The 18,710-nt window shown below is 43.5% G+C and overlaps 1 protein-coding gene across 2 annotated transcripts in view; it reads left to right on the forward strand.

Moving 5' to 3' along the window:
- The window catches only part of LOC133207734 (BEN domain-containing protein 5), a 965,731-nt gene that overhangs the window by 738,596 nt on the left and 208,425 nt on the right, over positions 1-18,710 (forward strand). The gene's annotated exons all lie outside the window — the stretch shown is intronic.

The raw sequence follows: 18,710 nt of genomic DNA on the forward strand, positions 1-18,710 counted from the left end.
ATCTTCAGCTGCTTTTCCACCACAAAGCAATGACCCCTGTGCTCCAATTTAATTCCAAGGCCTCTATTTGTCTGAAGCTGCTGCTCTGAGGAGCACAGCTCCAGTGGCTGACAGCTGTTCCCTGCACAAAGCATTCCTGCTAAAAATAGAAAGCAAATTGCCCAGCTCGTATTTATAAAGAGTTGTAAATGTCAGGCTTGTGGGTACAAATAAATAAATAATCCTGGCAGGTGTTCATATAACTCCATTGTATAGGTCTGAAATATTGTGCTTACGGTATGTGGCTTTCTGGAGTGGTAAATTGTTGATGGTGTAAATCAACGCAACTTCCCTGAAGCCAAGGCAATGTGCTAATTTACTACATCAGCTTGGATCTGGCCCTGCCAAGCCAATGAGTTGCATCAATCAAGCATATGCAGAGTTTATTGTGTTGGCTACTTGTAATGCTGTGGATTGGTTTGTGACTGGTCCTGTTGGTACCTAAAGACCTCAGTGGGAAAGGTCTGGCACAGCTTCATGGTCTTCTCTGTGTGCTTCTCATTCTGGCAAGGTCCTGTGTTTGGCATCTCTCTAAGGCAAAAGGTCAACAGCTGTCACTTCTGATGTCCTAGCCCGATGGGCTAATAGGACACTGGGCCTCTTCTTGCTGGCCTGTGGAGTAACAAAGGTAAAACCCTTCCTTTAATAAAATAGTGCTTCAGACTGAGAGCAGGAAAACTCAGCAAGTTTCCCATCTCCTGCAGTGGCATAATCAATGCAGGGCATTACAGTACACATGATGTTTGTTAATGAATATGGATTTTTAATTGGATGCTTTGATTCTGTTTGTGGCTGCTGGCATAGCCCTGTGAAATGAGGGCTGAGGCATGCTGCTGTGGCGGTGCTTTGTAAATGATGTTGTTTTATTTTGATAATGGAGAGTTTATTCAATAGGGGAGAAAAAAAGAAAAAGGAATGCAAAAAAGTGGGTGGCATACTTAGCCTGGTGAAACAGCTGGATGGAAGTCATGTTCTGACTGTCTCAGAGAAACTTTGTGGTTTGTAGGAAGAACTAAAACAAAAAGGGAGAGGGGAGATAAGGAAAAGCAAAATCAAAAGGAGTGATTGCTCTTGGAAAAGAGCATCAGAAACTTGCTGTGACTGCAGTTATAATGCACGCTTGACTCGCTTGGAAATGCATGGATCTGAAGGCACTGAACTCTGCTGTGCATCGAGCCATTCTGCCCAGTGCAGATGAAGCTGCCTTGTGTGTATAATTAGTGTCAAGACAAGTAGAAATGGCAAACATTTCAAGGCTGTTGCTGTGGTTTTTCTAGCATTGCCAAATGTGAAATTGGGTGCTTGTTCCATCTTTAGGAACTTTTGTGTGGGAGGGCCAAAAGAATGGATAAAAAGGATCCCTTTGGCAGTCAAGTGAGGGCACAATGGGGAGTTATATTTCTGGAGTCTTAGGAAGTATTTTGGCAGTTGGGTGTTGCAGATTTAATATCCAAATGCCAGCCCTGTGCATATGGAACATGTCAGGAGTTTTTTAACTTGGTAAAGAGATTTCTTCTTGGATGTTTGATTATGCTCACAACCTGAAGTATTAAGATATGGCAGCTAATCCCAAGGATTCCCCAGGAGCAAGCAGCATCTTATTTATGGAAGAACAGAATTGTGACTGCCCGGGCCTGGAGAATCATCTCACAGAGGAATAGATAAGGAGCTACAAGATTTATTTTTATTCTTAACTTTATCAGTCAATCTTGGGTTTAATTCAGTTCAGGCTCTGTTTGCCTCTTTCAAGCTGTAAGCTCATAACTAACTCCTTGCTCAGTTTTCTACCTGTCTTTGAGGTAACCAAGTCTCTTCATGACCTCTTTGGTTTGCTCTCTGCTAAGGATATATAGCTATGTACAGTCCGGACACCAGCTTCCTGGGGCCTGACAGAAGCTCCATATTATATCTTCCAGTTTTTTTGGTTAGGAAAGATACTCAGAGAAGCAAGTTGCCCAGCCTTGATGCTTCAGGATATGCTCGGTCCTGTCTGTTGATCCTTTGCTCTTCACTCTACCGCAAAATAAATCTAAGCAAGGATCTTTGTGTTCCTGTGGGAAAAGACCGTAAGATCATCTCCCTATTCAGAGCTGTACTGTTTCTGTCATCCTTCTTCATATTCCATTATGAAGAATCCACTGAAAAATGAGCTTTGGATACAAATACTCAATATTCCTGCAGATGTACAAGCATCGTGAACTTGGATACACACCTCTGTCTCCTTACGGCTGTGGTGTGTTTGCAGCAGTACCCGGATCTCCCTAGAATCATTAGGCACCTCACCCAGCAGTTAGAAACAAGTGCTATAATATTTCATACATGGTGCAGCTGCTGAGCTCTAGCTCCCTTCCTTAAAAGGCAGAGAAAACCCCAAAGGGCCTCTTCATAGAAAGATGGATTAAGAACCTTGAGGGTTTTTTTTTCTGTTTTGGTCTTTTAAGAGTTATTACAGTGCTTCAGGTTAGCCTTTTTAGGAAGTTTTCATGATAGTTCTTAACTGCTTGTTGTGAAGTTCAGGGACAGAGATGAAGAGTTAGTCACCAGAGAGTATATTTGCATGAGTGCACTTTACATCCAAAGGTAGGGTTGGTGCCTTCCTCCTGAGGCTGTGACAGTCATCATGAGTATTGATGCTTGTGTCATGTTTGGGGATGAGTAAGTAGGAGTGGGGTCTAAGATGAAGAGGACTGTTGTTTTCACTTAGCTCTTACAGACTATTTTCTAACTATCTGGAATCACTGCTGTTCCTGGAAGGCTTTTGCAGTGCCACACAGAACAGTGCAAATTCATCTTACAGCTTGAACTCATCACTCATGGGCTGTTCAGATTTCTGAGGGATTTTTCTGAAGTTGTGGTTTTAGATTCTTTTCCTTTCTTAGATACTTTTCCTTATTTTCCACCTCCTCCCATCCTCCCCCCTCATATTTTTATTTCAGCAAATGCATGCTATTTTCTGTCTTCCACATTATACCATCAAGGCATGTAAATTATTAACACTTACAGATGGGGCAGATGTCAGATAATGCCTATATATGTATGTAATGTGTACAGATATGTAGGTGTAAAACTTATACCTCCAGTCCCTACTCTCTAAACACTGGTGATAAGCCAGCATTCCAAAGGCCTGGTTTTTATCCAGTATCTGGCAATAAGAGTATTCCCTCCTTCCTACCGCTCAGCATTCTTACAGTCTCATACTTCCTTCTGTTGCCTGCAAGATTTTATTTGTTTAGTAGGAGATAAGGAACTGTCCCTCACTATTCATGCGTACGGGAGGTTGTAGGACACGTGGTGACTACCATGTTTAGGTTTGCCCTGTATGCTTTGGCTTTTACAAGCAGTCCGTAATTGCAAGCTTAACCATGTCTAGATGTAGTTAGACATGCATTTTCTTTCATTACTTTCTTCATTGACTTTGCATGTTTTAGTAGTAGGATGTCATTTGCCATCTTTTTAAGACATTTGCCCATGTGGCATCCACCATGACACCTAAATGCAAAAAATGACAATTTGTACCCCAAGTGTTTTACTTTAATATAGTTTGTCAGGCTGGGAGCCCATAACGTAAGATCCAGTGCAAGAGGAGAGAGAGAGGGATCCCATAGCTGGGTTTGCAGATGCTGAGCATCTTGTGCCAAGTGTAATTTGACCTGAAGCTGACCTTGAAGCTTATGGGCTGAATAGGGAACAGCCATTAAAAAGAAAATATAAGGAAAACAGACACCTGGGACTCTTATCCATAAGAAATGGAGCAAAAATGACTTTTCAATCAATCTTTTTTCATTACAGCTGCATAAATGAATGCTCCCTCTCGCTTCACCCTTAAATCAGATGGTATGAAATGAAAAACCAGACTACACTGGACAAAATCTCTTGATTTTTCTGTTAACATTCTTGGTCTGTGTTTTTAACCCCCAACCTCTTCTCAGCAGAGTGCAGGGGAAAAAAGAAATCTGAAAACTTTCATATCAATTTTGTTTCTAAGTTTAAAGAATGGGGGGCAGAAGGGGACAGACTGCCTGAAAATGTCTCCTACCAGCTGTCTCAGGAGTGCTGCTGTTGCACAGTAACTCACTGGGGTACTGGGTAACTGAACTTGCTCTTTATGTGGCCAAGGTGCTCTGAAGGGTTTTATTCCTGTACAGATTCCAAGATGCTTCCTAAAAGCAGTGTCAGTTTTGTAGTTCACTTCACTGACGGGCTGCACCAGAGAGTGGTGGTGAAGAAGTCATTTTCAAACTGATGGCGTGTCACTAGTGGGGTCCTCAGGGATTGCTATGGAGCCCAAAGCTATTTAATATCTTTGCAAATGATCTGGAAGTTGTGAATGCTCCATCCCTGGCGGTGTTAAAGGCTAGGTTGGAAAAAGCCTTGGGTGGCATTGTTTAGTGGGAGGTGTCCCTGCCCATGGCATGGGGGTTGCAACTAGGTGATCTTAAGGTCCTTTCCAACCCTAACTATTCTATGATTCTATCAAGTGTACCCTGACCAAGTATGATGATGACACCAAACTGAGTGGGGAAGTGGAAATGTTGGAAGGGAGACCCATCCTGCATGATGACCTGGATAGGCTGGAAGAGTGGGCTAACAAGAACCTTATGGAGTTCAATAAGGATGGGTGAAAGGTCTTGCACCTGGGTAAACACAATACAAGAGTGCAGCTGGGATCTACTTGGCAGCTCTGTGGAAAGGGACCTGGGAGTCCTGATGGACAACAAGCTCAATATGAGTGAACAGTGTGCAGCTGCAGCAAAGAAAGACAACAGGATGCAGGGTTGTATCAACAAGGGCATCACCAGCAGAGAACTCATTATCCAATTTGATACTCATCAGGCCACACCTGGGATACTGTGTTCAGTTTTGGTCCCTGCTATACAAAAAAGATGTGGACAGGCTGGAGAGAGTCCAGGCAAGGTCTACAAAGATGGTTAAAAGACTGGGAAGCCTGCAGTATAAAGGAAAGGCTGAAAGAACTGGGTTTGTTCAGCACTGAGAAATGAAGGCTCAGGGGAGACCTTACCAAAATGTTCCAGTATTTAAAGGGTGGCTATAAAGAAGATGAAAAGTCCCCTTTAACAAGGAGTCACATGGAAAAGAGGAGGGGTAATAAGCACAAGTTACTCCTAGGGAGATTCCACTTGGACACTAAAGGAAGTTTTTTCACAGTGAAAGCAATCAGCCATTGGAGTAAACTCCCCAGGAAAGTGGTGGGTTCCCCAACACTGGACACCTGAGATTTGGCTGAATATGGTGCTGGGACATCTAGTCTAGGTCATGTGTGCCTAGAAAGGTTGGACCAGATGATCCTTGCGGTTTCTTCCAACATGGTATTCTATGATATTATAGATTCTATGATTCATGGAGGCAATGCCTTCAATTTTGGTCCTGTAGGAACCCTGAAGGAGTTAGAGAGTGAAGGTCTCTACAACATGAGTGGGACTTGGAACGTCAAAGGTGATGATCCTGCCCCTCTACTATGCTCTCATGGCAGCCCACTTGGAGCACTGTGTGCAGTTCTGGTGTCCTCAACATGAGAAGGACATGGAGCTGTTGGAGCAAGTCCAGAGGAGGGCCATGAGGATGATTAGGGAACTGGAGCACTTCCTGTGTGAAGATAGGCCGAGAAAGTTGGGGCTGTTCAGGCTGGAGAAGAGAAGGCTGCGTGGAGACCTCATAGCAGCCTTCCAGTATCTGAAGGGGGCCTACAAGGATGCTGGAGAGGGATTCTTCATCAGGGACTGTAGTGATAGGACAAGGGGTAATGGGTTCAAGCTGAAACAGGGGAAGTTCAGGCTAAATATAAGGAAGAAATTCTTCACTGTGAGGGTGGTGAGGCACTGGCACAGGTTGTCCAAAGAAGTGGTAAATGCTCCATCCCTGGCAGTGCTCAAGGCCAGGTTGGACAAAGCCTTGGGCAACATGGTTTAGTGTGAGGTATCTCTGCCTACAGCAGAGGACTGGAACTGGATGATCTTAAGGTCCTTTCCAACCCAAACAATTCTGGGAGTCTATGTTTTGGGTTTTTTGTTTGTGGGAAAGGCAGTTGTATGTGTGAGTGTGAGAAGAGTAATTTTAAAACTTGCTGCTCCTTCTTGGAATTTTAGTCAAACTTTGTCTTTCATTACAAAGAAAGAGGAGGAATAAACTGTCAGGGCTAAAAGCTTCTTTTCTGCTTCCTTCACTAAGCATAAATCTTTTGAGCATTAGGGCATAAGTGATAGTAACTGAAAGACAGGACAGGGCATGTTTTGAATGCAAGTGTAAATAAAGCTAATGAAGCCTTTACATGTGAAAAGAACCTTTTAGAAGTAACAGAGGTGATAACCTAGCTGTTTTCAGGGAATAAATTTCTCCTAAAGAAATGAAACTAAGTTCTCTGGTCATTGGTATAGGATGCTTTTGGTAACAGCAGCTCTGCTGGAGAAAAACACTGAACCCAGAAAGTGTCTGTTGTGGTAACAATGGGGACATTGAAAGCTTGAAGCTGTCACCTGCCAAACTTCATATCAGACTGAATTTGCATTTGATTAAATGCATGGATTGCATCAGTTCTGAACTGACTTTATCTATTGTATTCTTCCTTCTAGAAAGCCAAATCATCTTCATTTCTCATATATATTTCCTACTAGAGGAGGAAACAAAATCGGATTCCATACAGACTGGGGATCTCGTACGTGTACATTATATTACTGTAAAGTTTCACTTCTGTGTTCTCTGACAAAGGAAGAGACTAGAAACAAACACTTATGCTCTCCTAGCTACTTCTAGACTCAAAGAGAATGTCCCCATATGTATAAAGGCTTAGTCTACAATTCATCTTTGAATGCAGAAGGCCCCGCAGGAGGCCTGTTAGTGCTCTCAGATATAGGAATGGCCTTCGTGGGGGCTGTTGCCAGTGTTCCAGGCTGTGTGCTGCATTGCTAATACTGCAGAGAACTGAACTAAACAGAAGCTCCACTTTAAGGGGGTTTTGCACTCTCTTGCCACCATAGAGGAACAAAGACACTGGTCTTCCATTGACTTTTAGTACTTGTATCCTTTTGCAAATCTTCTCTTTTGGCTGCAGTCCATAGGCAAATGCATCTGATATTGCACAATACTGTCCTAGTGGTCAATAAAAAAGCAAACTCTTCCTATAAAATGAATGAGTTTCTGCATACACAAGATGAGATGCGTAAGTTGTGGCAGGAGAGGATGGGAATGCTCTCCTGTTCATTTAGCTGCAGCTTAACACTTACAAGCAGTGAGGGAACATGGTGAACAGAAGCTGCAGTTCGTGGTCTCTTTTATAGGGGTTCAGGAAACCAAATGATGAGAAGCAGACAAAGACAACAGAATTCAACACCACAAACATAAAATGAGCTGCAAGGCTCTCTAAAAGTTGTTAGACTGCATTCATCCTTCTCACAGAGACTTATTTTTTCTCTTAAGTGCATGGTTCCTAAGCTTTAATACAAAGGGAAACACACTCTCCTTGACTTCTAAAGCAACGTGAAAAACACTATTGTCTGTCCCTTGTAAATCTCGTGGATGAGATTTTAGTGTGAAGTATCCCAGGAGAGAGAAAGGTTGTTCTGAGAATATGAAACATGCGTATTGGAGTAATGAAAATAAATGCCCCTCTTAAAATTGTATTGATGTAAATAGACCATTAGAAGGATTTCTGCTACCCAAAGTGACATTAGCTGTTACAGGATAGTTTTGAATCAATTCATGATGGTGTCAGGTAGGTATGAGAGATTATATACCTGGTTTCCTGAGCTGCAGGGCATTTATAATGAGGTTAAAGTTCTCTAGATATAGCTATGCGACTTACTATCTCACTGTGTATGCTTGCTGGACGTGCCAAGGAACCCTGCACAGAAGAGAAGGTGATGTGATGGTGGCAGAGTGGGTAGAGGGGCTGTACAGGGGCATGGTCAGTCTGCAAAGGGCAGAAGGAATCTCTAGAGCTCTGGAGATGTGGGCTGCCCCTGAGGGAGGAGGTGTTGTAAGTGCAGAGAAGGCTGTTGCGTGACTGTGAGACCCCCTTCCCACCTACAGTAGAAGTTGCTGCCTCATCTCTTCCATCCTATCGGTAGTACTGAGAGCAGAAAATTGGACTTGCTAGGCAGGCTCTCAGTCTCAAGCTTGGCCCTGCATGCTCACTCATCTTGCAACTTCCAGTAGGAGGAACTGATCAGTTTTAACTCCTTGTTCCTGGGACAAGGTCAGCTTTGCCTACGCAGCTAAGAAATGTCAAGTGGCTTTGATTCAGTTTGCCCTTTGCCCATGGCAGGCCTTTGACTGCTTCTGTTTAACTAATCCTCTTTACAATATCAGAAAGCTAAAGGAGCCCTTGGTCTTCAAGAGGGAGAATTGAAAAAGACTTCACTATATAATGGCAGGCAAATTTCCTTTGTCTCCAGGTGGGATTGCCTAATTAATCTCTTCAACATACTGGTTTTGCAATGTTTCTTGACTTCTCATACTTCTGAATAGCATTAGCTTAAAGATCATTTCCTTCCAGCCCTAATCACGGTCTCTAGGGCAGAGCACATCATGTAACGGCATACTGTGGCACTTTGCTGATGTCTGAGGACAAGAAAAAGAGAAAATAGTCATTCAGCTGAACTTCATGAGCATTTGTCTTTCCTTAAAATGGACTGGCTTTCACGCTAGAAATTGCAGTCCAAGTGGATTTTGAAGATGTTGATCCGCATCAACATTACATCAGAGCTATCTTCTGTGTGTATTGCTCTGTATAACCATGGGCCGTAAGTCCTACACTTTCAGTGAGTGGTATTGTGGCCCCTGGGCCAAAATGGGAGAGCAAACACTCTAGAAGTGTTAGCTAACACACTGCTTGTGACACTGCCTGCTGTCTGTCTGTGGCTGCACAGCAGTCCAAGTCACCAAGAGCATCCTGTGTATGGTGCATGCAGATTTCCCCTAACTGGACTTTGCATGCTTGTGTCAAACTGTGCTGGAGCATCTAGTTGCTAGTGGGGAAATCTCAGGCAGGCATCTTGAAGTCCTGCCCCAATTGAATTAGACCAGGGCATGAATATGCAAAGCTCAGAACAGTGATGTAAAGACCACAGGAAGTCTGGGGTTGTCTTAAGAACTCATTTGTATGGCTCTGTTAATGAAAAAGAAACAGCTTCCAGTAAGTGACCATCATTAATTTCAAGGAATCGAAGTTGTGAGATTAAACCCTCTGTTTAAGTGTAGAAATGTGTGAGATTGGTGCTGATCAAGCTGCAGGTGTGGTAGTGGTATGTCAGGCCTCATATTTAGTAGTCTTTTCTAGTTTTTATGCTTTTCTTTAAGCCTTTTCCATTCTCCTTCAGTAGTGTCCCAGCTCTTCTTCACAAGTGATATTAATCTTGCTGGTCTATTGTTTTCAGCTTTCTCTTCTTGACCCTTTGTGCTTTGCCTGCCCTGGCTCAGTTCAGCTGAATTGATTTTTTTTGTTTTCATTCTGTTTTCAGTTCAGTTTTGTCTCCAAGGTGGCCTGCACTTACCTCCTTCTTCCTTCTGCATTGCTATGGCTGCTGCTCAGAGGAGCTAGCATTCATGTGTGACGAGGACTTGGCCACTGGAATCTTCTCTTCGACACAAGGGCACCTGGGTGAAACTCTTCCTCTGCCCCTGCATAGATTGCTCATGTGCTCTGTGTGCGCCTATCACAAGTACTGTGTAGAAGTTTATAAGAAGCCTGTCTCCTTGATTTCTGCAGCTTGCAGAGAAAAGGGTGTAAAGCTTGTTAGTAGAGTAAGAAGGGACTTGGGATGAAGGCTGGCTCCTGCCCCAGACAATAGCCCATAGAATTTGTCATTACTCTCTCAATGCTTCTCTAGAATCTGAGGATGGAGAAGAGGGGTAATGGGGTACATGCCCAAAGCCAAAAGGGGACACTTTCTTTACCAAGCCCGTTTAATTTTATCTAGGAAGAGTTGTAGGTACAAACTGCGTAGCTGGGACCCTAATATGTGGCCAAACAGCTATTAAACACTATGTAGGCAGGAAGTGTGGGTTTAGGGTGATTTTTGAACAGTGGCACACAGCTCTCTTTAAGAGTCACCCTCCCCAGGAAGGCTGGTTCCTTAATGACAGATGTGACATCTAAGGGACAATTTCCAGATGTGCTTTATAGTGTTAGTTCAAGGGTACAGCTACTTAGTACATGATCAGTGACTGGTTCTACACCCCTGGTATCCATGCTGTGATTTGCAGGTGGTGGTTTTGAGTTTGACCTGCTAAATGTAAAAATAGTCGGAGATGGATGAAAAATAATTAGTTCATTTTGTTTTTATAATGCCTCAGGTTTTCAAAGAGAATGCTTTATTTACAATTTCATACAAGCTCACTTTTGGTTTTTTCTTCTATTTTCCTTTTTTTTTTCTTTTCTACCTGCTTTTTGTCACTTTATCACTGAAGGAAAAAAAAACATGGGGAAGGGAAGAAATAAAGAAAGGTAAAAATCTGTTTCAATGTTCAGCTAAAAAAGGATGAAATGAAAAGTCTGTAAATCTTAGGAGAAAATTTAGTTCAAGTTTTTCAGCTAGCGGTACAACATGTATACAGAATGCTACCAGGCTGGACTCTGACTTGTGTTACAGACAAGCATAAGCCAGGTCTTTAGGTGGCACAGACAATGGCAACAGGGCAAGTTCCTGTTCACCCAGGCCTCCACCTACCCAAAAGGAGCTCTTTCTAGCATCGCTGAAAGATTTCATTTTTCATGGCCATTAAATCTCCACTTCTGTAGTGGCTTCTGAATGGCACTGATCACTGCTTTGGCCATTTCCCTTACAAAAACCATTATGTAGTGCCATAACAGCAAAGTGCAAACAGAAGGGTGGCTGATTCCTGGTGTAGGAGAAGCCATTCAGCCTTGCTGGCTTTAACCATCTGTCAAATGAGAAACAGGCTGTCACAGAATCAAGAGTGGAGCGGAAAAATGCTGTGACCCAGTGCTCTCCGAGCTACTGTCTTCTCAAACCTGGGTCTGCCTCTTGCTCCTGGGGAGAAGCAGGGAACAGCTAACTGTACTGTCCTAGGTCACAACTGGAAACCCCTTGGAACTGAACCCCTAATTCACTGCAGGAAGGTTGCCTGTCCTGCACCGGAGATAGCAGCTGGGAAGCGACTGCCTCCATACTCAGCTAACAGACCCCTCTAGTGGCTTTTAGATAAACCCTTTCGCAATGTGAATGTCAGTCTGGGGTCTCAGTTTGTCCAACATGTTCATTGGCACCTCTCCCTTCTAACAGCTGTATATTTCATGCAGTAGAAGAGGTTGTTTATTTAAGTGAAATTTACCCTTTAAGATGTTAAAATTCAGTCTGACTACTCAAGGTAGAAAGTTAGACTGTCTTTGCCCCTGGTTACATGTGAACTCTGATTCTTCTTCTTCCTGGCAATGTTCGTAATAGCTAAGGATATGAGGGAAATAGAACCTTGACATTAGCTTATGTGGTCACAGTGCTACCAGAGTTTAAAGCCATTGCTGCAGAGTGCTTGGGGAGAGCTTCTGTCTGAGGGCCTGCTGGCACTTGAGAGTTCATTTGCATCTGAGGCAGGCTGTGAATGTAAAGTGCAACAGAACATTTCTTGAGCAATTCTTATTTAGGAACAAGAGCATCTTATTCCTTCTCAGCTTAATACGCTTCAAAGTAGATTCCGCAATAAGGCAGTCTCCAAATAGAATTCTTTAGGAAATGGTGGGGTTTTTTGTCTTCCTTAAACAGCAACAACAAAACCCTTAGGTGCTTAGAGGAGCCCTGAAATATAAATCCTCCTTACTTTCCTTCCTTGTGCTCTTCAGATGGAAACACGCACTTTATAACCTTCTGGAGAATTTTACCTCTTCATAACCAGAGATGCCGGTTGCTCGTGGCAGCCCTACTCATGTGAAGACAGTTTGCTCTCTGAATATTCCCTCTTCAGTGCTAATTACCATCACCTTTATGATTTACAGTGTGGCTCCATTTCCACAGCAGGATTTTCTCTGGAGGAGAAGTAGCGACTTATGGCATATTCCGCTGCTTAGCAGCCAGGAGCACATCTGTACTGACAGGGAGTGGCCCTAATTTATATCTGTGGAGCTTATTTCTTGCCTGGATATCATGTGGTGTAAATAAAAGAACAGATCTATCTCCATTGGTGAGGGGCAGAGCAGCACTTTTGCAGGTTTTTTCCTCATGTAGAGACACAGTCGTTTTTGACAAAAAATTAAATCACATTAAAAAGGCTTTTTCCTGCTGGAGTCCAGTGCATGCAGTTATCCAACAAGTCCCCTCCAGCACCACTGGAAGCAACTTGCAATATACAACTTTCATCTGGGAATCACAGAGAGAAAATTCAGATGCAGCCAGCATTTTCTTGGCCATTAGATCTTCCCAGAGGGTTAGGGTTTTGTTTAATAAATCACTCTTATTCCTCTTTTCCCCCAGTCTGATCAGCTCATGGCTCAACAAAAAATAGTTCTGGTGTTGCATACAGTCCCTGCTCTCATTGTCTTAAGTTACAGACTTTGCTGTGCAAACGGGCTTCTGTTTCATTTCAGTTTTGACTATCATTGATTAGAACTGCTCAGTCTCTGCCACTAACTTCCATGTATCGAGGGGGAAATGGATGCAGACTGTGTCTTGTCTCACATGCTATTTGTTTTGCTTGTGCAGTACTTTTGGATGTTCAGTACCTTAGGCGTAAACCCAGAGCAAGCAGAGAGCTCACCCTAGCTTCAGGGGAAAGATAGCCAATTCTTCGGAACAGCAAACTGACTGCAATGCCGCTTGCTTTTCTCATGGTAGAAGGCAACCACAGGAAAGTGTAAAGTAACTCTTTGCTGAAATAGCAGGACTATGGAATTTGATGGCCCATTTTAGACTTGCTGCTTTGCTGGGTGACACCAGTATTGCATAGTTCTTGTGGACTCTGTGCCGCACTTTCCCACAGGAGTCTTACAAGTGACTGCTGGAGTGCAATCGAGCTGCATTGCACCTTTATAGTTGATTTGAATTGAAAGAAAGGAAAATCCTATAAAACTGAGGCAGTATGAACTGAAAACCAGGTAAAGTGGAAATCAGTGAAGTAGCCAAAAGATGCCATTAAAGCTGGCTTAGTGTTTCCACATATCAAGAGTAACAGAAAGTGACCACTTCTCTTGTCCCCATGGGGGAAACAAGCGTGAAGAGTTGTTCAGGTTTCCTTTGGGCACAGGCTGCCAGTTGCCACTGTTAGGATCTGAGGAATGTATGTATGTGTGTGCCTTCTTTATATATTAATGGCAAAACAGCAGCTCTTGGTAGAAGTGAGCAGCTGGGGTTCAGTCCTGAAGAGTGGGCACGTCAGCTCTTCAGCTGAGAGGGTTAAAGTTCTGAGCTGAAGCACAAAATAGTGCTGTGCTCCTCAAGTTCCTCTCAGCTGAGCTTCACACCTTGTTCTGAATCCCACACATGCATTGTCTTGAGAGACACAGTGTTAGGACACAGCATCACCCCTGCAAACTCCTTCCCCATGTGCTTTTACTCCTTTCCAGCAATATGGGTTCTGCTTTCATACCAGCAGTAGGTCACAACAGGATTCTTTCTAGCTGAGTAGCCCACTTGTGACAGTGGCCACTTGCAAGTGCTTACAAGTTATTGAAGGTCAGGGCAAATTAACAGAAATGCTCCAAAATATAGTCTTGCAACATTCTACAGCTGAAGGAAACTGGAAAGGATAGTTGTGAGTGACTGGCCTTCTACAGTGCCCCTCTAGCCTCTTTGTCACAGCTTTATGTGCCTGCCTGGTTCGTACCCATTGTTTCTGGGTCTCTGTTTGACTGAGCAACATGTTTTCAGATGCTGGAAACTGTTTTTAGAATGTCTTTAAAAGTATGTATTTTTCATTTCTTCCCTAGCATTATTTATGTAATGCCCTTTTCCTTTTTCACTGTGTATTAGATTTTCATATGTAAATGTATTCTCTGCCTTTCTCCAGAGAAATCTACCTTTTGCCTTCCTGGCTTATAACACATTCTTTGCTTGGGCTGATCTATCCATCTTAAGACGTTTGTAGTTCTTACTGCTACCACAGTTAATGCCATAAGACTAAGAGCACAATGTAGCTGCTTGCTTGTGCTTTTACTGTATATGCAAAACAGCACTATATGACAAGCCCCAGAGGGAGGTGTTAGGTCAAACTAGTCCCGTCATTCCCAGTCCCCTCCTTGTTAAAGTAAGCACAGTGAAAATCCAAACATACTTGTCCCCAGAGAAAGTCATGACTGACAGATTATGGAAAGGTAACTCTGGGCATAGCGAGTGCTGAGTCCTGGTGAAACGAATCAGCAAAGGGCTTAAAAGGATAGCTGTCATCACCTCTGGCTACTCCTCATAATCCAGCAACCTTTAGTGGTTTCCCAAGTAGAACAAAGTCTGCTTAGTCCTCCCTGGGCCCATAAAAGAGTTTCTTTTTATCAGTTATAAAACTTGGAATCTTTTCCCTGGTGCAGGCAACTTTGGAAATGTTACACTTCTGGTGCACTCTCTTTGCTGGTCCTGGAAGGGTTTCTGACCTCCTTATGTCTGGCTGTCATGGAGGGGAAGAGAACAGTTGTCTCTGGGGAGCTCAGCCTTTACTTCTAGATGTAGCAGCAATACATAATGTTCTAGATCCCTTTTTTCCCCTGCAAGACCCTGATAGCTCTTAGAAATAGAAACCCAAAGAAGTGATTTTTCTGTTTCAGGGTTTTTTTTGCATCTTAGTAATGTGTAAGCCAGTGGTGTACATCTGAAACTCCCCTTTAGGGCCATGGTGAAAAGAGTGATGCTTTGTAAATCAATAAGGAAACAACGCAAGGATGCCCGAGTTAATTCTGCCAAGGTACATGCCTACTTAACCCTGGTTCATGCATTCAGGGTTTTTCTATTCGGGTGTATACCTTTTCCCCCTTTGCAATCAAAGCACTTTCCTGGCTTGAAACCCTCTTGTCTTGCATGTCAGGGAAGGTGGATCTCCTGCATATTTCTGTTCAGTTCTAAGTCTTAAATCTTAGCTGTATTTAACATTACTTAATTCTGCAAAAAAATTGAGGGCTATAATCCAGCAAATGTTTTCAATGCTGTCTGGAGGACTCGCACTTATGGCAAGGACAGACTTTGAATAATAATAACCAAGCGCATCATCTTCTGAAGAAACATCTTTAGAATGGTTCTGATAAATCCCAAGTAATTCATTAATAGAGCGAGATCATCTGATCCCTGCAGTGTTTCTCCAGGAACCCTTTTGTTTCTTCCCAGGAGGAAAAGAGAGGCATCATCTGGGGGGTATTGGCAGGCTCATTTTGATGCAATGAGAACTCCAAGCTCCTTACAGCATATTAGGAAAATTAAAGGAAACAAAGCAACAAACAGAACCACCCACTCAGTCTGTGCTGTGCACTGAATTTAGGAACCCTTCAGGCAACCCTGCAGCAGATGTATACTCCTGCTGATAAGGTCTCTCTCTTTGACAGCCTGACATGTTCTTTCAAGTCAATTCCACAGGTCTTTGCACCAGTTCTACTGGAGAGCTGTATGACTGCCCTCTGGGTCTGGGGGGCATTAATTTGTAGGTAAGCAATCTACATCAGCCATCAGGGTAATTAAGTGGCTGAGCCTATGGGTGGTCAGGAGGCAGCCCGCTCCCTTCTATTCAGTCTTGCACATTTAACCAGACAAATTCAGAACTGGCCTCAAGCCACTCCCTTAATATTGGTCTGCTTTTGAAGCTGCTGGGGATCCCATTGCTGCAAAGAACAAGAGATGCAAATACCATGGAGAGATTAACCGGATGTACCACCTGGACTCACAGTGAGTACCAGGTGCTGTTGGAGTGTATGAGTCCCATGCATTCAGAGCTGCAGTGGGAGGAGGTAGATGGCATCACTAATACCCTATGGCTCCTTTGATCAAGTATTCAAGCAGCATGAACCCCCAAGTTTGAAGCTGTTGAGAATATAGTTTTTTTTCATTGTTCTGTGTCTTTTTCTAAAGTCTGAAAAGACCCCAAATCCAAATCAATGGCATCAAAATGAGTCCTGAGGTCATAAATTGCTGGTTCCAACAAGTAAGAGAAAGGGTCAAACTGCTAGGTTCCCTGGGGTCTCCAGCTGTTAAACTGTCAAAGCATCAGAGCAAATTTTAAGGCATGCTAGAAGACTGCTTTTGCAGAATAGCATTACATAAATATGACTAGGCAGTCTTTTGTAATGAGGCAATTCTTGTGGTTTCATCACTTACTAAGGTCTGTTTAGTACTGTTTTTTTCAGGCAAGATCAAGCATCAGCTACAGTAGAGTACCTGGATAATTTTCAAGTAGGAACTGGACTTGCTGTCATGAAATGTTTAATTGTCTCTTTTTTGGCTGATGGTTTTAACAATTAAAATTCAAATACCTCATTCGACCCTCCCCAGGCGATCCTGTGAGGTGAGCATGACCTATGCTTTATGGGATGCTTTCAGTTCTCCTTGATTTTGTCTGGAAGGAAAAACAGCAGAGCTGAGAAGTACTCAAGCCTGCATTTCTGAGCTGACCAGCAGTCCTGGTTGTCTCTGTTTCCAAAAGGTTTTCCATCTTGATCTCTACAGGGCTGGTTTTTAGGAAGTGCTTATCTAAGTGGAGGGAATGGACTGGCAGTGGTGCAGATCTCTAGTGGCAACTGGGCAGAGAACAGAAAATGTTCAGAACTTGTTCAACACCTAGCAAACCCTTTTTGTTGCCCCTTGCCACATTTCCACGTGCAGTCAGCACCATTGAGCATTATGAGTGAGTTTGTCTGAAAAATCCATCTGCTGGTTTTGGTCCCAAAGACTCTGCCCTGCAAATCTGGCCATTGCTATCTCAAGTTGAACATACTAAAATATCAGACTCTGGTAGCAAATTGCCAAAACTGAGACCAAGATCAGGCATTCCAGCTCCTGGTCCCACATCCTAATCACTGGGAATGCCAACTTTAATTATAATTTACTGGCAATGTACATCTTTTCAGTACTCCATCAGGATGTTGTGCTTCAGTCCAGCACCAGAAGTCATTTATCCTCCAAACCAGATGTGGATCTTTTTATGAGCGAAGAGACACAGCTCCTAAAAATACATAGGAAATCCCAAACACTCCTCACTTACCAACTTTTTGCACTGAATTGATTCTACTTCTAGACTGTTGATTTGTGGCTCACCCTGTTCCAGCTGTATCTGCTTCTCTACCTATAGTACCCCTGTTTGAAATGCACCTGCAGCAGCATGGTCTGGAACTCTTCGGGGTTTTGAGGCAATGTTTGAATGGTCTAAATGAAGACATCTAGCAAAAAGAGTTGGATAGTCAGTGCACATGAAAGGTAGATGGTGTAAAAGTACCTCCTTTGTGTGAAAACAAGATATCTTTGTAAAGGAAAGAATTCACAAGGTATTTTCCACCCCAGTTTGTCCCATCCATTCTTAATCAGCAAACATACTAAAATGGACAAGAAGGTCTGCCTAGTGGCATCATATCGTCCATCTTATTCTGCAAGGTATTCCCACATCTTCATTGAATTTGCAATCCTAATGTCATTTAGATCTGTAATGGCAGAAATGTCTCCTCTATCTACACATCAGTGTGAGAAGATTTTTATAACTTTATTGGGTGTCCTGGAAAGCAGAATGTTTGGGTGCCAGAATGGGCTGGAGTCTTATTTAAATGTGGAGCTTTGATGCACTAGAACACAACTGCTACTCCCTGTCTTCACAAACTGTGATCTGCTAATCTGTTTACAGAGGCCTGCTATGCACTTGTTGTCCTCCAGCAGACACTTTAGTCCCCTTGGTTAGATTGTGCCTGGCAAAATGTTAGAGCAGATTCTCCTAGAAGACACGCTAAGGCACATGAAAATCAACAAGGTGCTTGATGACAGCCAGCATGGCTTCACCAAGAGGAAATCCTGCCTGACCAATTTGGTGGCATTCTATGATGGGGCTACAGAACTGATGGACAACGGTAGAGCAGCTGATGTCATCTACCTGGACTTGTGTAAAGCGTTTGACACTGTCTCACATGACATCCTTGTCTCTATATTAGACAGACATCAATTTGATGAATGGACCACTCAGTGGATAAAGAACTGGCTGGATGGCCGCACACAAAGAGTTTTGGTCAATGGCTCAATGTCCGGCTGGAGACCAGTTACAAGTGGTGTCCCTCAGGGATTGGTGTTGGGACCGGTCTTGTTTAACATCTTCATCGCTGACATGGACAGTGGGATTGAGTGCGCCCTCAGCAAGTTTGCCAATGACACCAAGCTGTGTGGTTCAGTTGATACGCTGGAGGGAAGGAATGCCTTCCAGAGGGACCTTGACATGCTTGTGAGGTGGGCTGATGCCAACCTCATGAAATTTAACCATGCCAAGTGCAAGGTCCTACACCTGGGTTGGAGGAATCCCAGACACAGCTACAGGTTGGGCAGAGAAGAGATTCAGAGCAGCCCTGCGGAGAAGGACTTGGGGGTGCTGGTCAATGAGAAAATGAACATGAGCCAGCAGTGTGCGCTTGCAGCCCAGAAAGCCAACCGTATCCTGGGCTGCATCAAAACGAGCGTGACCAGCAGGTCGAAGGAGGTGATCCTGCTCCTCTACTCGGCTCTCGTGAGTCCTCACTTGGAGTATTGTGTGCAGTTCTGGTGTCC

The sequence above is a fragment of the Neopsephotus bourkii genome, unplaced genomic scaffold, assembly GCF_033783945.1.
Source record: "Neopsephotus bourkii isolate Nb327-2 ecotype Australia unplaced genomic scaffold, CSIRO-AGI_Nbou_v1 NB_234, whole genome shotgun sequence".
Taxonomy (NCBI): domain Eukaryota; kingdom Metazoa; phylum Chordata; class Aves; order Psittaciformes; family Psittacidae; genus Neopsephotus; species Neopsephotus bourkii.